The sequence below is a fragment of the Eubalaena glacialis genome, chromosome 6 (genome assembly GCF_028564815.1).
Source record: "Eubalaena glacialis isolate mEubGla1 chromosome 6, mEubGla1.1.hap2.+ XY, whole genome shotgun sequence".
NCBI classification, from domain to species: Eukaryota; Metazoa; Chordata; class Mammalia; order Artiodactyla; family Balaenidae; genus Eubalaena; species Eubalaena glacialis.
In genome coordinates this window covers 67,642,754-67,669,427 of record NC_083721.1, presented here as the reverse complement: position 1 = coordinate 67,669,427, position 26,674 = coordinate 67,642,754, and the positions used below count along the sequence as shown (strand labels likewise).

Here is a 26,674-nt window from a genome sequence, read left to right as displayed (position 1 = left end):
GATTTTTCGTCATTAGTTTATAGGAATGCAAGAGTTTTCTATGCATTAATTTTGTATCCTGCAACTTTACCAAATTCATTGATTAGCTCTAGTAGTTTTCTGGTGGCACCTTTAGGATTCTCTATGTATAGTATCATGTCATCTGCAAACAGTGACAGTTTTACTTCTTCTTTTCCACTTTGTATTCCTTTTATTTCTTTTTCTTATCTGATTGCCATGGCTAGGACTTTCAAAACTATGTTGAATAATAGTGGCGAGAGTGGACATCCTTGTCTTGTTCCTGCTCTTAGAGGAAATGCTTTCAGTTTTTCACCATTGAGAATGATGTTTGCTGTGGGTTTGTCGTATATGGCCTTTATTATGTTGAGGTAGGTTCCCTCTATGCCCACTTTCTGGAGAGTTTTTATCATAAATGGGTGTTGAATTTTGTCAAAAGCATTTTCTGCATCTATTGAGATGATCATATGGTTTTTATTCTTCAATTTGTTAATATGGTGTATCACATTGATTGATTTGCGTATATTGAAGAATCCTTGCATCCCTGGGATAAATCCCACTTGATCATGGTGTATGATCCTTTTAATGTGTGGTTGGATTCTGTTTGCTAGTATTTTGTTGAGGATTTTTGCATCTATATTCATCAGTGATATTGGTCTGTAATTTTCTTTTTTTGTAGTATCTTTGTCTGATTTTGGTATCAGGGTGATGGTGGCCTCATAGAATGAGTTTGGCAGTGTTCTTCCTCCACAATTTTTTGGAAGAGTTTGAGAAGGATGGGTGTTAGCTCTTCTCTAAATGTTTGATAGAATTCACCTGTGAAGCCATCTGGTCCTGGACTTTTGTTTGTTGGAAGATTTTTAATCACAGTTTCAATTTCATTACTTGTGATTGGTCTGTTCATAGTTTCTACTTCTTCCTGGTTCAGTCTTGGAAGGTTATACCTTTCTAAGAATTTGTCCATTTCTTCCAGGTTGTCCATTTTATTGGCATAGAGTTGTTTGTAGTAGTCTCTTAGGATGCTTTGTATTTCTGCGTTGTCTGTTGTAACTTCTCCATTTTCATTTCTAATTTTATTGATTTGAGTCCTCTCCCTCTTTTTCTTGATGAGTCTGGCTAATGGTTTATCAATTTTGTTTATCTTCTCAAAGAACCAGCTTTTACTTTTATTGATCTTTGCTATTGTTTTCTTTGTTTCTATTTCATTTATTTCTGCTCTGATCTTTATGATTTCTTTCCTTCTGCTAACTTTGGGTTTTGTTTGTTCTTCTTTCTCTAGTTCCTTTAGGTAAGGTTAGATTGTTTATTTGAGATTTTTCTTGTTTCTTGAGGTAGGCTTATATAGCTATAAACTTCCCTCTTAGAACTGCTTTTGCTGCATCCCATAGGTTTTGGATCGTCATGTTTTCATTGTCATTTGTCTCTAGGTATTTTTTGATTTCCTCTTTGATTTCTTCAGTGATCTCTTGGTCATTTAGTAACGTATTGTTTAGCCTCCATGTGTTTGTGTTTTTTACGTTTTTTTCCCTGTAATTCATTTCTAATCTCATAGTGTTTTGGTCAGAAAAGATGCTTGATATGATTTCATTTTTCTTAAATTTACTGAGGCTTGATTTGTGACCCAAGAGGTGATCTATCCTGGAGAATGTTCCGTGCGCACTTGAGAAGAAAGTGTAATCTGCTCTTTTGGGATGGAATGTCCTATAAATATCAATTAAATCTATCTGGTCTATTGTGTCATTTAAATCTTCTGTTTCCTTATTTATTTTCATTTTTGATGATCTGTCCATTGGTGTAAGTGAGGTGTTAAAGTCCCCCACTATTATTGTGTTACTGTCGATTTCCTCTTTTATAGCTATTAGCAGTTGCCATATGTATTGAGGTGCTCCTATGTTGGGTACATATATATTTATAATTATTATATCTTCTTCTTGGATTGATCCCTTGATCATTATGTAGTGTCCTTCCTTGTCTCTTGTAGCATTCTTTATTTTTAAGTCTATTTTATCTGACTTGAGTATTGCTACTCCAGCTTTCTTTTGATTTCCATTTGCATGGAATATCTTTTTCCATCCCCTCACTTTCAGTCTGTATGTGTCCCTAGGTCTGAAGTGGGTCTCTTGTAGAAAGCATATATATGGATCTTGTTTTTGTATCCATTCAACAAGCCTATGTCTTTTGGTTGGAGCATTTATTCCATTCACGTTTAAGGTAATTATTGATATATATGTTCCTATGACCATTTTCTTAATTGTTTTGGGTTTGTTTTTGTAGGTCCTTGTCTTCTCTTGTGTTTCCCACTTAGAGAAGTTCCTTTAGCATTTGTTGTAAAGCTGGTTTGGTGGTGCTGAATTCTCTTAGCTTTTGCTTGTCTGTAAAGCTTTTGATTTCTCCATCGAATCTGAATGAGATCCTTGCCGGGTAGAGTAATCTTGGTTGTAGGTTCTTCCCTTTCATCACTTTAAGTATATCATGCCACTCCCTTCTGGCTTGTAGAGTTTCTGCTGAGAAATCAGCTGTTAACCTTATGGGAGTTCCCTTGTATGTTATTTGTCGTTTTTCCCTTGCTGCCTTCAATAATTTTTCTTTATCTTTAATTTTTGCCAATTTGATTACTATGTGTCTCAGTGTGTTTCTCCTTGGGTTTATCCTGTATGGGTCTCTCTGTGCTTCCTGGACTTAGTTGGCTATTTCCTTTCCCATGTTAGGGAAGTTTTCGACTATAATCTCTTCAAATATTTTCTCTGGTCCTTTCTGTCTCTCTTCTTCTTCTGGGACCCCTATAATGTGAATGTTGTTGCATTTAATGTTGTCCCAGAGGTCTCTTAGGCTCTCTTCATTTCTTTTCATTCTTTCTTCTTTATTCTGTTCCACAGCAGTGAATTCCACCATTCTGTCTTCCAGGTCACTTATCCATTCTTCTGCCTCAGTTATTCTGCTATTGATTCCTCCTAGTGTAGTTTTCATTTCAGTTATTGTATTGTTCATCTCTGTTTGTTCTTTAATTCTTCTAGGTCTTTGTTAAACATTTCTCACATCTTCTCGATCTTTGCTTCCATTCTTTTTCCGAGGTCCTGGATCATGTTCACTATCATTATTCTGAATTCTTTTTCTGGAAGGTTGCCTATCTCCACTTCATTTAGTTGTTTTTCTGGGGTTTTATCTTGTTCCTTCATCTGGCACATAGCCCTCTGCCTTTTCATCTTGTCTATCTTTCTGTGAATGTGGTTTTTGTTCCACAGGTTGCAGGATTGTAGTTCTTCTTGCTTCTGCTGTCTGCCCTCTGGTGGATGAGGCTATCTAAGAGGATTGAGCAAGCTTCCTGATGGGAGGAACTGGTGGTGGGTAGAGCTGGGTGTTTCTCTGGTGGGCAGAGCTCAGTAAAACTTTAATCCACTTGACTGCTGATGGGTGGGACTGAGTTCCCTCACTGTTGGTTGTTTGGCCTGAGGCGACCCAACACTGGAGCCTACCCGGCTCTTTGGTGGGGCTAATGGCGGACTCTGGGAGTGCTCACACCAAGGAGTACTTCCCAGAACTTCTGCTGCCAGTGTCCTTGTCCTCAAGGTGAGCCACAGCCACCCCCCGCCTCTGTAGGAGACCCTCCAATACTAGCAGGTAGGTCTGGTTCAGTCTTCCCTGGGGTCACTGCTTCTTCCCCTGGGTCCTGATGCGCACACTACTTTGTGTGTGCCCTCCAAGAGTGGAGTCTCTGTTTCCCCAAGTCCTGTCAGAGTCCTGCAATCAAATCCCGCTAGCCTTCAAAGTCTGATTCTTTAGGAATTCCTCCTCCGTTGCTGGACCCCCAAGTTGGGAACCCTGACGTGGGGCTCAGAACCTTCACTCCAGTGGGTGGACTTCTGTGGTACAAGTGTTCTCCAGTTTGTGAGTCACCCACCCAGCAGTTATGGGATTTGATTTTATTGTGATTGCCCCCCTACTTCTGTCTCATTGTGGCTTCTCCTTTGTCTTTCGATGTGGGGTATCTTTTTTTCTGAGTTCCAGTGTCTTCCTGTCGATGATTGTTCAGCAGTTAGTTGTGATTCTGGTGTTCTTGCAAGAGCGAGTGAGAGCACGTCCTTGTACTCCACCATCTTGGTTCTCCATCCATCAAAAGTCTATTTCTTAAAAAGACCAGCCTCCCTTTTCTTCTAAATGTTCTAAAAATATAAAACCCAACCAAAGGGTTTTTTAAAAATATTTATTTTTTATTATTTATTTATTTTCATTTTGGCTGCACTGGGTCTTAGTTGTGGCATGTGGGATCTTTAGTTGCGGCATGCAGACTCTTAGTTGTGGCATGCGGACTCTTAGTTGTGGCATGCAGACTCTTAGTTGCAGCATGCATGCAGGATCTACTTCCCCAACTAGGGATCCAACCTGAGCCCCCTGCATTGGAAGTGCCAAGTCTTACCTACTGGACCACCACAGAAGTCCCCAGCCAAAGTTTTAAAATACACTTTTGTGGTAGTTTTTTCACAAGTGGTAAAGACAGTTGGATATGATATCCTCCCAGGACCATCATTAAAATATCAGGGTGACTTCTATTTTTTTTTTTATTATTGAAATCTTCAAATATACACAAAAGGAGAGGAAATGATATAATGAACCAACCCCATGTACTCATCCCTCAGCTTTTACAATTTTAAATATTTTGTCAACGTCATTTTATCTATCCCCCGACATATACATTTCACTTTTGTTTTTGCTGGATTATTTTAAAGCAATCTCTGACAGTATCTTGTTTTACCCATAAATACTTCAGCATATATTTCTAACCATTAAGAAGGTTTTTTCCCTACATAACCACAATGCTATTATCACATGAAACAAAATTATCAATAATCTCAGGAGCATTTTAAAAATAGGATTCTGGAAAAAGCAAGCCAAAGGAATGAGTAATATGGAATTTCAAGCACTAGGGTAAGCAGGTTGGAAAGATGCTTTTGGCAAAGTTGGTACTTTCACTCTTGTAAATGACATCACAGAGCCAGATGCCACTTTCTCCTACATATTTGAAATTGGATTTACTTTCTTACCCCAAAATGTATTCCCTTGTTCAGTTCAAGGCATTAGCCACCATCCAGGAGCTCAAGGTCAAGACCCAGAGTCCTTGTAGAGTCTTGTAGAGGGGAGGGCCCTCTCTCTGGTGCTCCATTTTACCAGTTCTAAGGTCCTAAATCTCAGGGTGAATATCACTCATTTCCATCCCCTCCTCTCCATTCCCACTTCAGCTCCTTTTGGACCCCCATTATCTATCTCTACACTGAGGTATGGGAACGTCTTCGTTTGGGTTCCCCCAGAAACAGAGGCCTGAGACAAGGATTTGAGTATGGATCATTTATTCTACAGGTGATCCCAGGAGACCTGGGAACTGAGTAGGGGAAGTGAAAGAAGCCAATACAGTGTGTGTTATCAAGCACTGCAGGACATTGGAGCTCCATCCTACTGGAAAACTCTAGGGTACATTATAGAACACACCTCAGAGTCATCCCAACTGATGGGCAAGGGAGCTGGGGTATTTATCCACCACCTCTCCACCCATCATCGCTTGATGGCTGCTCTCAGGGGCAAGAAGTCCTGCACTGTGTACAGGCTGAGCATGCTGCCAGTCAGAAGGCAGAGGGTCACAGGCCTTCAGTGTATAGTGGTGAGTAAGGAAGGGACATGGCAGGGCACTAACAGCACTCACTACATCGCCTCCCTTCTTGCTCTCTCCCCACACAAAGCCCACAGATAACTTTCCAAAGTGCAAATCTGGTTCTGGCACTTCTCTATATAATGAAAAGGGTATATGGATGATGCTAAAGAACAACCTTCCTTATTTACCCTGATGGAGGTGACTGTCTTGAGTGGTACTTGACCTTATGATCCTGGGCACCTTTGGCATACCTTTTGCATATGAACAAAGTTTGGATTGGACTTTGAGTCCAATTGAGTCCAATTGTGAATTCAATGGAGAGAGAGCTTTATTCATATGTGTATCATTAAAACCTTGTTTACTTACAGAACAGGTTGGGAGGGGGAGGGACAAGTGATTGCTTCTGGTTTGGATTCTGCTAGTGCAGCCCTCTACACCTCAACAGTTTTGCATAATCCTTCCCAGGCAAGGGAGTGCCTCCCTCCACTGCCACTGCTCCAAAGCTATCGTGGCAATACTTTGTTCTTCTTTATGCAGTCACATTATCTGGAATCTCAATGTGATTTACAAGCTTACATAACTTCCCAAATGAGTCAGCATGCTCATCAAGAAGGCAGCATGGTGAAATGGAAAAAACACAGCATTTGGTACCAGATAGAACAAGTTCAGTTCCTGCATCTGCCACTTCCTAACTGTATGTCAGACAAGCTATTCTACCTCTCTAAGCCTCAGTTTCTTCCTCTAACAAATAGAGATCAGAGTACCTATCTAGGAGGGTTATTATAAGGATTAAATGAGGTAAAGAACACTCAGTGTGATACATAACAGGCCCTGAATCAGTGTTCACCTTCCCCATCCTACATCCTGATTTTACACATCTGGCAGCAAGCTCTTGACTGTTACCAACCTGCAGTGAGTGAAAAATGCTGATTTATCTTGGTCTGCTTTTAGCACCAGTGGATTTTAGATGAAAGTCCAAATCAGTTCTTTGTAAAGGAAATTGCTCTTGCTCCACTCTGGGCAAAGCAGCCACATTGCGTGTGAAATAAATCCATACCAGAAAGGGCTGGGGTGCTCTAGGAAGGACTGGGCTGGCACCGCCTGGCTCAGTCCCAACTGCAGTGGCAGCCAAAGATCGCTGGCGTTCAGAGGCGACTTTGTGAGCACACGGTGAGACAGACAGCCAGAAAAACAAAATGTGCAGGAGAGGACGTGACATCCCATCTACATAGCTGCTCACCGCGGCGGGGAGCAGTTAGGAATAGCATAGCAGGATGCCTTTTGCTAGAAGTGGCAGCGTACAAATGAGGGTGCTGCTGTGCTGGCCAGGGCTGGGGACAATTCTGGAACTGTTTTTCCAAAGTGGCTGGAACAAATGCCTACAAGTTAAAATAAATAAATAAATAAAATCCCTGGTCAGCAAATGAGCACTGCTGCAAACGCTCTTCCCTGCTGGTCACAACGCTCTTAGGGCAGGATTACCAGACAAGCTCATTTCCAGGATCTTTGTAGCCAGCATAGTCCATAGTTAGCAGTCAGCTAGGGTAAGCAGAGAAAGTATTCATAATTAAGGGGTGATTGGTGAGTGTACTGTATCCATAAAAGCAAAGAAACCTCTAAAAAGAAAAATCAGGAGCCAATCTTTGAACGTAGAAACGCTAGAACGTTAGAACAAGAAAGATTCTTTCAGATCATCGAGCTGTTCTGGTGATATTTAAATACTAAAAAAATAACAGAACCTTTCCTTCAAATAAAATCTTATGCAGACTCTCCCCATATAAGGCAAATAAAAGGGATGCTGCTCTGAGTAGGGCAGGGGAGGAGGACAGAGGGCAGTGTGGTTCTGGAGCCCCAGCCTGTGAGTGAGCCTCACTGTAGGTCTCCCAGTGTGGCCCAGAAAGATGTCTTGGAAATCCTGAGGCCCCACTGACCCCTGTGTGAAAATCTCTAGTCTAGTCTACTCCTCACATTGTACAAATGAGGAATTTAGGCTCAAATTAATCTAAGATCGCCCAGCAGAATTGGGACTAGAGCCCAAACCTCTTGATTTTAAGTTCCTTGCTCTACTAAAAACCATCTCCCCTTCAAAAAAAAAGGGTCTTTAAAGTTAAAGTTACCTCATGAAATAGCTTTTTAAAGTAAATGAGAGGGCCAGAGGCTTCCAAGTATAAATACTGCCTTTGGAAGTGATCCCATTCTATCTTCTTATCGCTGTACCCAAGTGCAATTTCTTATTACATTTACGACTTTTAGTATGGCAGTCACAAAATCCAAGGAGAATTGCTAAATTAATTGTCTCTTAAGCCAGGATAAGTCTAACCAGTTTGTGCCTTCTAGAAAACAACAACATAACTACAACAGCTTAGTATTTTTAAATTAAAAATATATATATATTGGCACAATAAGAAAGGAATCTGAAATGCATGGCGGTTGGAGATGGCCAAACCAAGGCTCTCACACAAGGGAGCACAAGGCACGTCAGACTTCTGATCTACTTCCTGTTGTGAGACCTTGGATAAGTCACAACCTCTCTGGACCTCAATTTTTTTTTAATCTATAAAATGATTAAATCATTAAAGTCACTAAAAGTTAATATTCAACAGAACCCTGACACAGAACTTCCCAGTGCTCTGGGTCAGCCAGCACTGTGCCTATTTCATGTACGATAGAGGTCTCTGTCTTCAAGGCTGAGGACCTGGCAGTATAATTACTATAGAAAAGAGAAACGAAGCAACGTGGAGATCACCGTGGGATAAAAGGAAAGAGGGAGGAGGGAAGCGGATGGAGAGAAAAGCAAAGGCTCTCCTTACATGCTTCAGAGGACTGGATGTTGGTCAGTATCCATCCTGTACATTTATGTGACACCTATTACCCTGAAGTTCTCTAAATGGTAAGATAAATGGCATATGTAGACGAAGAAAAGTCTGTAAGACCATAAACTGAAATGCTAACTGTTTTTTTCTGGGTTGTATGATTATGAATGTCCTGCATTTTCTTTTTTCCTTTCTTCCTTTCTCCTCGTATGTATTTCCTAGATTTTGTACCTCATCTATATATTACTAGTGTTCCCCCACCAGAAGGTAAGCCAGATAAGTGCGGGAATTTTTGTCTATTTTGTTCACTGCTGTATTTCCAGTGCCTAGAACAGTGCCTAGCATTTTGTAGGTGCTCAATAACTATTTATTGAGTGAATTAATGAGTGTGTAATTAAAAATATGTAATTAAAAATGATATAAAAACAGACACACAGATCAATGGAACAAAATAGAGATCTGAGAAATAAACACATGCACATATGAACAATTAATTTACAACAAAGGAGCCAAGAATATACAGTGGGGAAAGGACAATATCTCCAATAAATGGTGTTAGAAAAACTGGACAGCCACAAGCAAAAGAATGAAACTAGACAACTATCTTACACCATACACAAAAATCAACTCAAAATGGATTAAAGACTTAAATGTAAGACCTGAAACCATAAAATTCCTAGGAGAAAAAATAGGTTGTAATTTCCTTGACATTGATCTTAGCAATGTTTTCTTTTAAGATCTGACTTTAAAGGCAAGGGAAGCAAAAGCAAAAATAAACAAACGGTACTACATCAAACTAAAAAGCTTCTGCATGGCCAAGGAAAGCATCAACAAAACAAAAAGGCAACATACTGAATGGGAGACGTTTGCAAATTAAATCATATATCTGATAAGGAATTAATATCCAAAGTGTGTAAAGAACTCACATAACTCAACAACAAGAAACAAAGAACCCAATTTAAAAAGGGGCAGAAGATCTGAATAGATATTTTGCCAAAGAAGACACACAGATAGCCGCCAGACACATGAAAAGATGCTCAACATCACTAATCATCAGGGAAATGTAAATCGAAACCACAATGAGATATTACAACTGTTAGAATGGCTATTATTAAAAAGACAAGAAATAATAAGTGTTGGAGAGGATGTGGAGAAAAGGGAACCCTTGAACACTGTTGGTGGGAATGTAAATTGGTGCAGCCACTGTGGAAAACAGTATGGAGAGTCCTCAACAAATTAAAAATAGAACTACCATATGATCCAGCTATGCTTCTACTTCTGGGTATTTATCTTAAGACTACGAAAACACAAATTTGAAAAGATATATGCACCCCTATGTTTATTGCAGCATTATTTATAGTAGCCAAGGTATGGAAACAACCTGTGTCTATCAATGCATGAAAGGATAAGGAAGATGTGGTGTGTGTGTGTACATACAGCTTCTCTTCAGAAAGACATTGTGTCTTAGAACCTTGAGTATAATCATAGCCAACTTCATCATTGTGTGTATGTATACACACACACACACACACACACACACACACACACCATGGAATACTATGCAGCCATAAAAAGAAGGAAATTTTGCCATTTGCAGCAACATGGATGGACCTAGAGGGTATTATGCTAAGTGAAGTAAGTCAGACAGAGAAAGACAAATACCATGTGATTTCACTTATATGTGGAATCTAAAAAACAAAACAAGCAAAACAAAACAAAAACAAACCCACAGATACAGAAAACAGACTGGTGGATAACAGAGGGGAGGGGGTTTGTAGGGGGAGGGTGAAATGGGTGGAGGGAATCAGTTGTATGGCAATGGATGGTAACTAGACCTATGGTAGTGATCACCTTATAGTGTATACAAATATTGATTTATAATGTTGTACACCTAAGATTTATATAATGTTATGTACCAATTTTATCTCAATTAAAAAAGAAAATTAGTGTGATTTTTTAAATCGCAGGCAACACAGATCATGTCTTAAAGCAGTAGCAGTGGCTTTAAATTCTTTTGGACCACGGCCCACAGTTAAAAGTGTGTTTTAAATTGTAACATCACAATACATAAATCAACACACATATATGACATGTAACAAAGATTTCACCAAATAACAGTTTATTATTACTACTTGTGATATACTCTGGTCTTTCTCATTTAACCTCCCAACAACTCCATGAGGATAGGGTTCTTAGCCCCACTTTACAGAGGAGGAAAGTGAAGCTTAGAGAGGTTAAATAACTTGCCCCAAATCAGCAAGTGGCAGAGTTGGCTTCTAATGAAGACCTCTCTGACGCCAACCCCCATATTCCCAACTACAACGCTTACTGTTTCCTAATGGACTTGCTTTGGGGTTTCTATTCAAAGCTCTGACCCATTTGATGAATGTTCAATTAAAGACAGCAGTAGAGTGTGGTAGCAAATGATGAAGTGTTACCAGTGGGTGTATATAAGAGAAAAAGAAGCAACGTTTTTTAAAATGCAATATCCTAGGCATTTTGTTTGTTATTCAACTCAATCCTTCCTACAACTTTCAAATTTAGGAATCATCTTTTTTTTCCATCTTACGGATTTGGATGCAGAGAGGTTTAGCAACTTTTTAAAGATAAGTATTTTATGTAGCTATTGGACTGTAAGCTCTCTGAGGATAGAGACTGACTCTCTCATTCGTGCTTCTATTTTCAGTGCCTAACAGTACCTGGTACGTAGTAGGAGATCAATACACATTTCCTAAAGGAATAACAGAAGGAAATAGCCAAGTGTTAAATCCAGATCTGCCCAACTCCCAAATCTAATTCTTTCTACTTCTGAACTCATAATTTATTAAAAACAATTGGTATTTGGCCCGTGGCTTTTAACCCCTTACTGCATAATTGGAAGTGTTTTGAGCTCTGGTTCCAATGCCTGTTTGAAGCTCTAGGTACATAATTAGTTACTGAGTTCCCATCTCTTGGCGGAATCCGTAATTAAGCAAGTTTCGTAAGACATACTTAGACATAGTCCCTGGTTCCCTAAAATGCGTTAACATTCACCCAGAGGGCCAGACTTGGAGAAAAACACAGGGCTCGGAAATATTTATTATACTCCAGTATCATTCCTCTCCCTGGTCACCATAAGCAATTACAGAACTGGAAGGTGCTTTTTTTGTTTTAAATCAGTAAACACAAATTTTAAAAGGCATACACTTTCATAGAGTTTCTTCACAGTGCATCTTAGAAGTGAAACAAATTTTGACTCGCTAGCACACAATGATATTAACATATTACAGTTTCTCTCCAGGAATTGGATAAAGGTGAGAAATGAAAGACATGTCAAGCATGCTGTTCTAGAAGGACATGTTCAGATGTGCCTGGGACCTTGCCCTGCGTAATGCTTCAGGACTCAACAAGGCAGGCCCAGTGATCTGTGAATCATCTTTACCTTCTGATAAAGAGTGGGTGAATAAAGTCATTTCTTCTTGTCTTTCTGACTCATGTGTTGACCAAGGCCATACCTGGCCATGGCCCCAGCCATCCTAGGGCACATCACTGGGCCTTTTCACTTGTGTGCTCATCTATTTGTTCATTCCTCCACTTTTTTCAAGTACTTACTAAGAGTTCTTATAGGCTCAGGCTCTGCAAGATGCTGTGCAGGGGCTACAAGAGGAACGAAGTACGAGCTTCTAGACTCTGTGGGCATTATTGATAATACACCTGGAATTCAGGTGTGACTGTGAGGCCCCTAGCAACTGAGCTGGTGACTTAAGTATTATCACCTTCCTTCCTCGCCAGCTCCTGAGAGCTTGGGAAGTCTTTCTTGTTACTGTGCCCCAAGGTGTGTGATTCTCCCTTATTTCCCTCAACACAGGGGGTCACCCTGACATCAACACAAAGGTGGCCCTCTTGCCTTGAGTGAAATAGCACCCATGTTACCATGACTGCATGATCAAAGAGGTTCAACCCTTTACAAGTTAGGCAGTTGGAGAAGATGCAGGGTCAGTTCCACTTTGTGGATAATTCTCCTTGCTTCCTATAGTGAGTTGGGCTACCTCTATTTCCAGTCTGCACTAAATCTACTGTTTTCATTCAAAATATTTTTTAGCTTGGGGATAGGACTGGCTCTCCTAGAGTCAAATATTCTCTTTATATTCTCCTTATTTCCTGCTCTGAGTTTCCCTCTATAACATCTACCCTGCTCAAAATCTTTTTTTAAATAACAGTTTTATTGAGATATAATTCACCCTTTTAAAGTATACAGTTCAGTGGTTTTTAGTTTATTTGCAGAGTTGTATATCACCACTGTCTATTTTCAGAACATTTTTATCACCCCACAAAAAGAAATCACAGACACATTAACAGTCGTTCTCCAGTCCTCCCTTTCCCCAGCCCCTGGCAACCACTAATCTATTTTCTGTTTCCATGAATTTGCCTATTTTGGACATTTCATACAAATGGACTCACACAATATGTGGTGCTTTGTGACTGGCTTCTATCAATTAGCATGAAGTTTTCCAGGTTTATCCATGTTGTAACATGTATCAGTCCTTCCCCCCTTTTTGAGTGAATAATCAATTGTGCGGATAAACTACATTTTGCTTATTCATTCATCAGTCAGTGGACACTTGGGTTGTTTCTACTTTTTGGCTATGATGAATAATGCTGCTATGAACATTCCTGCCAAGTTTTTGTGTGGACATATGTTCTCAGTTCTCTTGGATATATATCTAGAAGTGGAGTTGCTAGGCTGGCTCAAATCTTAAAGAAACAGTTCTAATGGTCGTCATTCTTATCTGTTTCCCAGGGAACAGGTTTCTCTATGTTCATTAAACAAAAGGGAATGACCAATAGCAGGAACTTCTTCACCAAGTCCTGGACACAGCACCTGCTTTTCCAAGTCAGATACAAAGCCCAAACATCTCCACTCTAAACAATATGCAGCTTTGAAGGACTGTGGCAGACAAGAATGGGGACAAGTCACTGCAGTGGCTCACAATTAATAGCAGCTTGCAGCACCCAGAGGAGGTATGCAGAACCAGCCTTTTCTTATAAACAAAGGAACATTTACAGTTATGTCATTCTGTGCTTATAACCGATTCCTTGAAATCTAGTCCCTCATATCCTGTCAAGAATCTTGGACTATGATCTCTGATGGTATGCATATCATGGAATAAGCAGTTTACAACCTTGGAATCCTAAATTGCCCTTTCCCCTCCATCCACTCTGAAGGCTCCTTTTTATAACTGAAGTCTGCCCTCTGCTGGTCGCGGGCAGCCCAGACTCACACCACAGAGCCACTGAGGAGGTTTCTTCTAAAATCATCTCTTCTCCAGGAGCATTTTGGAAATTGCTACAATTTATTTAGCTATAGAAGTACGAAGAAATGACCTCTTCTGCAGAGCATTCCTCTTTTATTTTTTATTTTTTGATGTTTGTGGGGTTTTTCCTTTTATTCAACAGTAGCAGAACTGGGCCAGTTTCGGTTATATTTATGAGCCACTTTCATTTGTGATAAATAACCATTATTTGTATTTATGCAGTGCCTGCCCAGGCCCTTCTGCTTATATTGACTCATGAGTCACTAAAATGCTTTCCTATGGTAGAAGTGGAAAAGGGCTGTTCAAGATAGGAGATAGTGCAATTTATGGGCCGTTAACTGGCCAGTAGTTTTCCAGAGGTGGTTTGTAGACTGAGTGGTGAGTAAAGAAAGACCCAGAGACTGATTCTCCTCACATTCTGTAGGGTATCCATTTGCCCTGTTAGAAGGCTGCAGGGCATCAGGCATTTGGGGATCCCAAGCAGACCTGGCAATCCTTTCTTCCTATTCCTTCCACATGGGCACTCTGGCCAGGAAAGCAGATGCAGGAGGACGTGAAAGGTGAGTGGGGAAGGAAGCCAGAGCCCGGGGAGACCATAAGACAGTGTGAGCAAAAGTCTGAACCAGTGATAAGAGGAAAGGAAGAAGCTAGGGGAGGGAAGGTGGATAAGAGAAAGAAACAGTGGGTAAGGACAGAACAGGGGACTAAAGAAGTGACTCCATTTTTCTGAGGGCTATTATCTGCTTTCTGCAATGCAGTTAACTGTAAAAATCTGTTTAGTTTTTAGTTAACAAAGGAAGGGAATCCTTTCTGATATTCCAGAGTCCTTGAAAACAGCCCTATGCCTCTGACCTAATGTTTTAGGAACATTTATGCTTTCTGCCTTGAGAGAAACGCAGCACTTTTATGAAAGAAAACTTAATTTTTAGAGAGATGGTTTGGGTTTATAATCTCTGAGTAGATGGGGGGTGGGGAGGAACGAGGGCTCCTTATTATGAGCATATATCCTAGCCAGAGGCCTGAAAATCTGTCCCATCCCCCAAGTACTTGATCCTCAAGTTCAGCCAGAGTGGGGGCTCCACTGCCCACCCCACGGTCACCCTCGCCCCAAGGGTCTGATTACCCCTGTCAGTCTGCTTGGGGCTGCAGAGCCCCGGGCTCGGGGTGTAACAGAGATCCCCGTGTCCTGTTCTTTCTCTTCCCCTCTGTTTCCCTCTTGCCTCCTCCCTCACCTCCTTCCCTGGTCCTCTGGACTCAAGTTCTCTCCTCCCACATTGCCCCTCTCCAGACTTTGTGACTCAGAACTTAAGCACTTGAGGAAAGACAGGGCTCAGTGTATTCCTATGAGTGGGTGCTGATGCCCCTTTAAACTCCACCTGGGAGAGAGAGTAGAGAGAATCAGGTCTTCTGCCTTTCCTCCCAGAGATAAAGGTTATTCTTAGCAGTGAGATCGGTTTGGTATTTGGGGAGTCTTGTGTTTCTCTCCTTCCTGTCCCAGGGGCTTTGCACATAGCAATTCCTCTTCTTCATGCAGGGAAGACAAACGGGGAGAAAGAGAAGAAAAAAAAAGAGAGAGGGAGGCCATCACTGTTGCCCTAGTAGGCTCTTCTCAGGACTTTGGAAGGCCGATCCCGTTGGTTCTGTTGGAAAGCAGGGGAGTGCCCTCACCCCAAACCCAGAAGGCCAGTTTAATTCTAGCAGTCACTTTTGAGGCGAGAAGGCTAACGGCCAAATGAACTCCCTTCAGGCCTTTCCACAGCACTTTGTATGTAGCACGGGTTCGATAAATGTTTGCTCAGCCAGCCTCCCGCTTGCACCCTTGTTAGGAAGGGTCTCCCAGGACTGCCCTCACTGGGTGTTAGGACGGTAGCAATCAGTTAGGGAATTCAAACCCCAGCATTAGACAGCAGACTTTGGAGAACCAAGAACTTGAGAAATTTTTTAAATTTTTTAAAAAAATGTTTTAAGAAGGTAAAAAAAAGACAAAATGGCGGGCAAACCTCGAAAAGACTTACGTAATGCTATTCCACTTTGGAGCCGGATGGTGAGATTTTGCAGAGCCGCCAGCAGGGGGAGCTCGGGCAGTGTGTCAGAATGCCAGCGCCCAGGTTGCCAGGAGCCAAAATCTCCCAATAAACAAAACAGTGAACCTTTGTGGTTTCTCTTGGGTTCTTAATCCTGGGACGCTCAATCCAAGACGGCCTGATTCTCATCCTAGGGGACCCAGCTAGCTTCTCACAGAACACTAGCTGGGTCCTGGATATTTTAATAGGTCTCTCCCTCTTTTTTCTCCCTCCCAAATTGCTTTCTCTCTGTCCTCCTCTATTTCTAATCCCTTGTCTCAAACTCTCTCAGTATCTCTCTGTGTGTATCTCCTTCTGTAATTCCCATTTCCTCTGAATATGTGTTTCTGCCTATGCTTCTTTCTTGTTTTTTCTCTATCATTCTAGGCCCACTAGTAAATGTTAATGAAAAATAAATGGGGGCTTCCCTGGTGGCGCAGTGGTTAAGAATCTGCCTGCCAATTCAGGGCACACGGGTTCGAGCCCTGGTCTGGGAAGATCCCACATGCCGCGGAGCGACTAAGCCCGTGAGCCACAACTACTGAGCCTGCGCGTCTGGAGCCTGTGCTCCGCAACGGGAGAGGCCGTGACAGTGAGAGGCCCGCACACCGCGATGAAGAGTGGCCCCCACTCGCCACAACTGGAGAAAGCCCTCGCACAGAAACGAAGACCCAACACAGCCAAAAATAAATATAAATAAATAAAAAAACAAAAACTAAAAAAACTAAAAAAAAAAAAAAAAAAAAAAGAAAAATAAATGGAGATGAAACTACTGCAGACTGAGCTCTGAAAGGTTTTAAGATCTGGCAAAAACTAACACTTTGAACAGAATTTAAAATATGCTATACAGCAAAAGTGGCTAATCCTGCCAGCACTTACAGTTCAGTCATGTCTTCTGTGTATCTTCTCCTGTCTCTGTCTCTAGGCCTGCTGCCCTTGCCATCCTATAATTCTCTGTTGTCCATTTGCTGTTGCCAAGCTGCTGCCCACCTCCCCCAAACCATTGACCTCCAGGGGTCATCTCCCTCCCTGACCAGCCCAACAAGGTGTTTCAGGTCCAGAATAGTGACACAGTTTTTCGTTTCTTAAGTAAGACCCAGCCCAGAACACACTGGAACTCTTGGGATTTGGGGTCGAGGGGCTCCAGGTGAGAAACTGGTGAGGAGCTCAGCCTTGCACTCTACCTGAAACCTCTTGTCCTCCAATATCAGGTGCTCCAGCTGGACCTGGTCTACTCTGCCAGAGTATCTTCGCTCATGGTGACTTTCTCTCAGGGATCTTCCTCATTGTCTTTCTTTTTCTCCAGACTGACACCAGGGGACCTCTGGCTTATCACACAGTCTGTATATATCTGACCCCTTTGGGGGACAAAGTTTAAATTCTTTTTCTGGCGTTTTGGGCACTGAGGACTCAAGAAATGCAACTGAGTATGTGTTTTAAGTTTCCAGAATATCCCATGACAGTCAAGAAGCACCCCTAGCATCTTACAAAAGGATGCTTTGCCTGGACCCCACAGAGGCCAAGTGAGGGCCCTGAGCATGGACTGTATACAGATGGCTCTGGGCAATGCCACTCAGCAGGCACTGTCTCAGTTCCAGCCCCAGGTACTGCGACTACTGTGGTGGTGGTGGTGAAGTGTCCTCCTCGTTTCTACATTTCGTGCTTGCACCCTCATTAGGATGAGTCTCCCAGGACCCATCCTATGTCCAGATTTATCCTGTTCTATCCAGGTTCTCATTATTTTTCAGACCCTAATTATGTGTATCCCTGAGAGGCAGATTCTAACATGAGATCAGGTAGGACATGAGACTCTTTAATCTTAGCACTTTAACTTTCTTTCAGCCTCCTGTAGCCAAGGAAGGTTGTGGTGGTATGATCTGATCACCCCTCTTCCTGCCCTGCTCAATACTTGGTAACCATTATCATTTCCTAGTTCCAGAACCTGTTTGGACCAAGTTGAAGACCAAAGTAGGGAGTAGTAGGGCAGACAGGCAATACAATCCAACATTTAAAGGCACTGACAACTTGCTTGCCCTTGCTGGGCCCTGACCACACAGAGAGGCTGAACAAGACATAGGCCCTGTCCTCAGGGAGTGAATGCTTCAATTGGACTGACCCACTACGTCTCTGAACAGGAATAAAAATGAAACTGCTGCAGAAAAACCCAGTGCTACAAAGTGCTAACATCATCAGGCAGGTTGCCTCTGCAGTGCAATCCATAATCTCTGTGACTTGCAGAACCCAAAGAGTTGTTATATGACTTTCTAAATTAAGCTTTTGCATTACTTTGGAAACTTACAAAGCATTCCTTCCCACAGACACTGTTCCCAAATTAAACACTTTGTGCTTGTGCAGCTGTTCAAATGTTAGTGAATTGAAGATGGAAAGGTTCTTAGGAAGGGAAGAGAGGTGGGTGCCTAGAAAGGAGAGGGGAGCCCTGCGGGGGAGGTTTTTTTGTTTGTTTGTTTTTGCAGGGGGTGGGATTGAAGAGCTGGGGGTCAGATATCAGGGATTATAGAACGGTTGAAGAAGATTATAATCAAGTTAGTCAGCGCATAAAATGTTTTTTAAATTATTAGGTCTAGGTAAGTGTAGGTTAAGGGGGCGCATTATGAACAAGTTTTTAAAAGAATGCTTTTAAGTGGAAAACTTGGTGAGTGCCTGTTCTCCACCTCTAATCAGTATGAACCAGAGGAAACAAACTGCCAAGGTGGTATCTTAAGGTCATTGTAAGGCCCACTTTTGAAGATTTGACAACAGTTAAACACTAGAATGGGTCACAGAGTTTGGCTGGGCACCCTCCTCCAGAGGCCTTTATTCAAAGAAGCAGCCTTTGTGTTCTGCAGGGCTGCAGGTGACACCCGGCGTAGACACAGGCATGACCTGGAGAACTTGGCTCCCCAGATTCTCTTCTAGATTGGGAGAGAAAAGAACTCATGTAACATTAGAGGCCTTTAGCAGCAGCTGGAAAGAAATAGACAAATAAAAGGCCCACGGTTCCCACTGGCCCACCTTTCACCAACATGCCAGGGCCCCTTCTATCAAGCCACCCCTGTGTTATTTGTTTCAAAACTTGTGCCTAAATCTTTGCCTGCAAAGATGTGAGCCATCTTGGCAAATGGTTGTTCAGAGTCCTTGCTCACAAAACTTCTGTCTGCAATAGTTGGATTGGCTACCAGGCCTCTCACTTTTGCACATAAGCCGACCTCACCTTATCTCTGGGTCTCTTCCAGAGAGGCAGAAGTTATTTGGTGGTGATGTAAGAGGAAACACAGATTCCTCTTGGAAACCATTTTTATAGGGTTTGGCTGCATGGTAAGGGATGGAAACAGGGGTTGGAGCAGAGTAGAGTGAGGAGGTGAATAAGTCCACGATTAGCCAGATAGTGTTGTCCACGTGGCTGAGGGAGCAGGAAGCCCAGCCTGCAGCAGACGGGGCCCCCAGGAGCACAGACGCAGAGAGCGCTGCTGAGCGCTGGCTGCCTGGCTCCCCCTGCAGTTCCAGCGCAGAGCCCTGAGGAGGCTGTCCTCTGGTCTTGGCTGTGTCCCAGATTAGCTGTCTGTCCCTGGGCCACCTATCCACTCTGGGTCTGATTTCATTATCTGCAAGAGGAAAATATTTGTGCAAACGTCTCTTAGGTTCCCATAAACTCTATGTTCTCTCATTCTGTATGGCCTTGTGTTTTGGTTTTAAATATTAACGATGCCTTTTACCTGTACGGTGCTTTATGATTTATAAAGCACTTTCACATGCTTGCCTCATTTGATCCTCACAACCATGCTATGAGACAGGTAGGACAGAAATTATTCTCCCTATTTTAGAGATTAAGAAACTGAGGATCAAGGAGGTTAGATAATGTGTTATTACACAGACAGAAAGTGGAAAGCCAGGACTCCAGCCCAGGTCTGCTAACTTGAGCTCAGTTCTTCATCTTTTGTGGGGGAGGGTCTAGTGTGCTTTTGAAATAGGATAATTATGGATCATCTATCTAGAAAAATGAACTTGGGATTCTTAGATGCTTAAGCTCAACATGGACCCCTGGTAAAATCCCCTTACTCTCGACCACCCTATGAACTCTTGCAAATGTGTGAACGCCTTGTTTCTCTGTCCAGATTGCAAACTCCTTGGAGGTTCAGGCCATGTGTTTTCTCTTCCCTCCTATACCCCTCCAGCAAGTGTCACAGAGCCAAGCACCTAGCAGGGGCTGTTGCATTGCCAGGAGAGGGAAAACAGAGTAAGAATGTGAAATACATAAATGGGACAGATGTATGTTTCCACATTTGACCACTTGTCCCAAAAGAACTATTATCCTTGTACTAGTTCTGCCCTAGACAGTAATCTGATTGCCAGACTATTCCCCAAGTCCTAGAATACAGCACAATTTCCCCTGATGGCAACAGCAATATCCTCTCCTCGGCATGATTTTCCAGGCACAAGATGGGCTCATAGGTACAAAGAGACATGGCCTCAGTGATCTCATGCCTCAGGAGGCTGATGTAAGTAAAGAAGACCTACTGGCTGCCTTAGCTGAGGAGTAGAGGTGAATTACTTTGAGAGGGTCTGCTCTGAGCTAAAGCTGAGAGGGAAAGGAGTGCTGAGGCAGGAGCAGCCAGAGCATCTGAGGAAAGCTGCCAAGGACATCTGGGTGACTGGAAGGAGAGAGTGCCTTCTGCCAGCAGGAGGGATGGGCGGGTCTGGGGAATGAACCAATAGGGCTGAGCCCAAGGCCTGTGTGGGTTCTGTGACCACTTGTGCACACTTGGCACCTAACCTCAGTGCAGTCTTGCTTCATGTCCCTAGACCCCTACCCTCATCAGTGACTGTGACTTCAGTCCTTTTGTCAGGACCACAAGGAGGGAACACTCAGGGATAATCCAGAGGTGAAGACAATCGACTTGATAAACAGGGATGGCCCCAACTTAAGACCTTTGCCCCATTATTACTCTGACATCTCTTCATTATCCTATATCCCAAGTCCTTACTTTCCCAGATTTGGTGGGGAAGGAGAAGGATTCCAAGACTGTTGCAAGCAGGGCCACTCCCAATAAATAAGACCATCCCATATCCTCGGGGCTCACAGAGTTGAGCTCCACTGGCCAGAAGAATCTTTTCTTTTTTTTTTTTAATAAATTTATTTATTTATTTTTGGCTGTGTTGGGTCTTCGTTTCTGTGCGAGGGCTTTCTCCAGTTGCGGCAATCGGGGGCCACTCTTCATCGCGGTGCGCGGGCCTCTCACTGTCGCGGCCTCTCTTGTTGCGGAGCACAGGCTCCAGACGCACAGGCTCAGTAGTTGTGGCTCACAGGCCTAGTTGCTCCGCGGCATGTGGGATCTTCCCAGACCAGGGCTCGACCCCGTGTTCTCTGCATTGGCAGGCAGATTCTCAACCACTGCGCCACCAGGGAACCCCCCAGAAGAATCTTAATTCCAGCTGAAGGAGGTCTCTGTCTCTCCCCTGGTAGCTACCAATGACTCCACTATGAGAAGACTCCTAAGGTGATAGAATATTAGAGATAACATGCACGCTAGAGATTACATGTTCATCCAACACCCTCATTGACGGATGAGGGAACTTAAGAGTATGGTGATGATATAAGTGTCCAAGGCCACCCAGGAAGTTAGTGAAACAACCTGGACTAGAATCCAGAAGTCTTGACCCAATACCATGCCTTGCTAGCTCTTCTCCTATCTTATCTGACCCTGGCCCTTTTAGACGCCAGAAGTCTCCAGCCATGGGCAACTCTGAACAACCAAGCAAGGAAGATCTGAATTTGCAAAACTTCTTTGCGGAAGCAGCTGCTCTTTAGGAGACCCTTGATGTTACAGCCAGGACTGGGAACTCTGTCTCTGCCTCCCTGCATCCCCCCAAATTGCTATTCTAAAAGCCTTTCTGGTTACCAAGCCTGCACCCTCTGGCCAAACACAGCACCTGATCTCATCCACTAATCAGACAGTCCTGGTGCCTCCTAGAGGTGGGTGTGACACCCTGTCAGGTGCAAGGTGGAAGTGGAGAGCCTTGCACAGACACTTCATAAATGTTCTGCAAGTGAATAACTAAGGTTCCAACTCTTCTGCACTCCCTTTAGCCCACCACTTCTGAAAGCATCCAGCAAACTTGTATTCAATCTGCAGATCAATCAAGTCAAACAAACAGATCTGTATTCAGCTATAATTGGGAAGGCAATCTACCAGGTGCTGAGCTCTATACAAAAACTGGTCTGAGTCCTTGCCTTCAAAGGACTCACAGGCCAACTCGGGGAGACCAGGTGAAATTATATTTGGATTATATTATAAAGCAGCAATACAAGAAGTGCCATGAAGCAACAAATGACCATTTGCAACACTATTGGAATAGATAATTTGCGTATTGGTGCACAAAAGAACACCATGAACTGCACAGGCCAGGGAAGTCTGGGGAAAAGGAAAAATCTGATCAGGACTTTAAAGGATGGGAAGTGGAGAGAAGGGACGAGCATTTCAGAAATTGGCAACTGTAAGAAAAGGTACAAAAATAGAAAAATACAAGTGTATTGAGGGTAGTGAGTAATAATAATCACAATAGTAGATGATGCTTATCATGTATCAGACATTGTTCTCAGCAACTAATATTTATTAATTCTCTTGATTCTCATGCAATTTAAACTATTTCTATTATTAAGCCACTTTTACAGTTGAGGAAACTGAAGTGTAGAGAGGTTTAAGTAACTCACCTGAGGATACAAACTATAAGTGACTGAGCTGGGATTTGAACCCAAAGGCTATACATCCAGCCACCGCTTTATACAGCTTCTCTCATTGTGGCTAAAGGAATTGATTGTTGAAAAAGTGTGTTGGGGGAAAATCACAGAGGATCTTGATTTTTGTGGGCAGCAGGGAACCATTAAAGCTTTCTGAATAGGGAAGTGGATCTGGATTTAGGTTTTTATTTTTATTTTTTTTAAATTTTTATTGGAATATAGTTGCTTTACAATATTGTGTTAGTTTCTACTGTACAGCAAAGTGAATCCACAATACATATACATGCTGGATTTAGGTTTTTAAATTGAGATACACACAGGAAGAAAATCCTAAGGACACATTCATATAGGAAAAAGCACAGAGAAATATATTAGCACATACATGCAGATGTTCTTCCTTTTCATAGAGTGCCTTGTCCAGAGTTACTTCTGGTGGCATCTCAGATCTTAAACTACCAGATAATCAAATCCTTGGTCAGTGGCACCGAGGGAACAACCAAAAGGTAAGCGGCCTTCAAATCTACCCAGGCATATGCTCAAAAGCTAGGGACAGAGATAGGCTTGGAGGGTGGTGTATATACGGAAATAGGAGGCATCAGGAGAGAGTGGGAAAGAGTGGAGGGATGGAAGGTATCAGAGAACAAGTGAGAGGTCAGCACAATGAGTTGGGACCTCAGGTATGTAATTCAGCAATACCTTAACCATGATTGGATTGAAGCTTCTGGAAGAAAAAAATATATTGCCAGCTGTCTCCTTGAATATTTTATAACAGCAGATAATTTCTTTAGTCTCTTCCCTCAATTTACAGGCTGAAATGGAAAATTCTTTTCATGCACAGAATGCTTTTATTTTTCTCTCTCTCTCTTTCTTTTTAAGACTCAATTTTGCTAATACATTCCATCAAGGACTATACAGCTGAACTTGTTCTCATGACCATCCACTATAATGAACGTGGGACAGATGAAGTAATAAGGCCTCTGAAAGGGAGGTAACTGAAATGAGAACATCTTTTTTTTTTTTTTTTCAGGAACTGTATGCACAAAGGAGCCTGCTTAATCCAATGAAGTAAAAACATTAGGTAATTTGAATCCTGAGCAGAGATTAGATAATGGTCTTGGATGGGAGCTTGGGAACAGTCATGGGAGATGAGGCATCATCCTGTTGAGATGGTCTTTGGGGACTATCTGGTTTGTGTGAGTGTTGTTTTGCTCCTGAGTCACAAAGCATGGGTTGTAGGGCTGGCCTTGGTCTGGGCTCCAGGCAGTTATGTACTTACCCTTGTAAACTGTGGTATTCAGTATAAGCATTGCTGCGATTTATGTCCACGCCTTTATGACCCCACTTTTGGAAATGGACTCCAAATCTGAGTTCCAGGCAGCTGTTTTATGTCCACCCACAGCAAAGCAACAGATAGATGATGTAGGGGCGGCGTGAGGAATGGTTTGTGAATGCCCAAATCTTGTCCTCTTGAACATATATTTTTGTTTGAAGAATGGGTTGATTCATATGTGTTTAAGTGAGGACAAAAAAATACTCTAATGTAAGAAAATCAAAAGTTGTGTAGACATACCCTCTTCAATCACATGGCATTGAGAAACTGTGGCTGTTGGTCTCTCCTGCCTTCGCTTTCTTCTCAGCTGCTACTATCTGAGAAGACTTAAGCCCATGCCTGACATTGAGTCATTTCTGGCTGAGGCTATGCATAAGGAGTTTGGAAATGTCACATTCCCAGACCCACATTCTAGGAACCAAGTCACTACTTTTGGGCTCCTACGTTGACCTAAATTCTTCCCTTTCAGCCAGGTCTGCGATATCTGGCACCAAGAACAAACCTGGGTACCCTTGTGGCCCCAGGACCACAGTTCTCTCTCTGTTGGCCTTTCTCTGTATGTTGGCCCAAGTCCCAGAGGTGAACTGTTATCCTGGTTTCCCCTCATAAGTTCTGACTTATTGTTCTGCCTGGATTTCTGCTTCTTCCTCTAGCACTAGGTACTCTACCCAACTTTCATCCACCCTTGTCCCTTCTTTCCACCATGGGGTGATCTGTGATGCCAGCTCATGGAATGACTGTGCCATAGGAAAGCACATTTGCCTTATTGGACCCTCATATTGATTCCTGTTCACTTAAGTCAGTGTCTCTCAATAGGAGTGTTACCACCCCCTAGGAGATATACTGGAAACCCCAGGGGGCATTTTTGATTGTCACAATTATTAGGAGGGGCACTAATGACATTTATGGAGAGGAACCAAGGATGCTGGCTATTTGATCATGTGCAGCACAGGCACTACACCAACAAGGGTCGTGTGTCCTGTGCAACCTTCAAAAGTCACACTGGACATTTGTGTGGAAAAACCTGTTTATAATTATCTGGCTGTGAAACTCAATCCCATTTTACTTGGAAATACAAGTTACTTCTGCATATTTTAATATACACTGACTTTTCTGCAAACACCTCCTAGGCATTTTTAAAGGAAGAGAAGATTGCACTGTATTTGTTCAGAACTTTACCAACAGTAGTCACAATTTCAGAAAAGCACTTTGCTGCCAGCAATTTGCTCTTGTTATTTGAGTTGTCCGCACACGTGTCTCTGTCTCCATTTGTCTCTGTCACGTTCACTCGGATCTCAAAGCAACTGCTTCATTCTACCTGCTAGTTAGTCATCCCTAAATATTAATACACTCCAGTACATATTATTTAATTATAAATTATTCCTCTTCTACCAGTAATTTTTCTTTATCTTTATAGTTAGGACATTGTATTGACTTTTAGAAATGTGTATAGGAGGTTTACAACTTGTGAATTTCTTTTCAGAATAATAAATGGGACCTAACAAAACATTCACTTAAAAATAGGTCATTGGATCTGATGAGGTTGAGAATCTTTGACCTAAGTGGATACTGTGGTACTGTCCATGGAAGGCAGAAAAGGACTGAAGAGGAGGTCGGTGCATTCCTGGAAGAAGGCTGTAGCTGCCTACCAGGAGGTCTCATGGGTAGCATCCCCTTGAGGAACTAACCACCTTCCAAATTCCAGTGTTTACTCTCATCAGGTTTTGAGAAGTTTTCAGAATCCAGGGTCACTTGAATCACTCAAATCCATGAGGTTACTCATAGCCATAGTACAAGTTTACAGTGGGAGACATTTCTTCCCAGGGACTGAAAAGCTTATGTCCACTACCCAGGGCAGCCAGTCCCAGGATCAGAATGAACACAGGATACTGAAGAGAGATCAGAAGAGGCGCTCCTGTCCCATAGCAACCACAAAAGGCAGGGTCTCTCCTTGGCATAGGGCTTGGGTGTGCACTGCCGAGTTAAGATGCCTTGGGTTTTTATTTCCTGTAGTCCAAGGTGACCACTTCCCCTCTGCCCACACCCTCACCCACCTTCATATAGTCTTCCCCCAGGCATTGTACAATTCAGTTGATTAAATACCTTCTACGAAATGACATTCACATTCTGGACCTGCCTTCCTCTGATTACATCTGGATTGCCTCCCTTGATTGGAGTTTCCTGAGAGCCACACATTTCAGACAGTCTCTTGCTTTACTCCCACAGGTGACTAACCACATCCATTGTGAATTTTACTAGTTCAGCTCAGAAGGTGACCTTATGTCCCTGATCTCCAAATTCATGGAGAGGGAGACCTCCCACTGTTGCTTCCATATTCTGCCAAAACTGATATCAGAAATGAGGACTGAGACTGTCTCAGCCTCCTTTCCTGCTCTGCACCAGTCCTTTATCTGGGACAGTTCTCCTGATTCTTAACTCCATTTGATAGAGAATATTCCTGCCTCACTCCAGCTCCCCACTGACTCCCCTCCACCCCCCCGGGTGGCAAAGTTTCAGCACAGATCAAGCTGGAGACCACCTGAATTATGGCAATAACTGATTATGGTTCAGAAGAGATAACATGGGCATCAGGATATTTGGTTTTGGGGGGTTTTGTTTGTTATTTATTGTTTTTGAAGGTACAGTGACTTCACTCATGTAGACTGGTCAGAGATGGAATGATGAGCCGATTAACTGAACAGTCTAGGTAATTAAGAGATGGTATATATAACATAGATGAACAATGATTTTTGAAGAATTATTAATGAAATACAGTTAATTCAAAATGTATATTAACTCT

The 26,674-nt window shown here is 42.5% G+C and overlaps 1 long non-coding RNA gene across 2 annotated transcripts in view; it reads left to right on the top strand.

Annotated features, from left to right (window-relative positions):
* Positions 1-26,674, top strand: part of LOC133093355 (uncharacterized) — a 41,063-nt gene that overhangs the window by 12,781 nt on the left and 1,608 nt on the right. The window contains exons 1-2 of one of the 2 annotated variants that reach the window (XR_009701264.1): positions 14,181-14,305; positions 23,572-23,622. This is a non-coding gene — a long non-coding RNA (uncharacterized LOC133093355). Of the gene's footprint in view, positions 1-14,180; positions 14,306-23,571; positions 23,623-26,674 lie in introns of those variants that run through there. The other variant, XR_009701265.1, reaches the window with a different exon arrangement.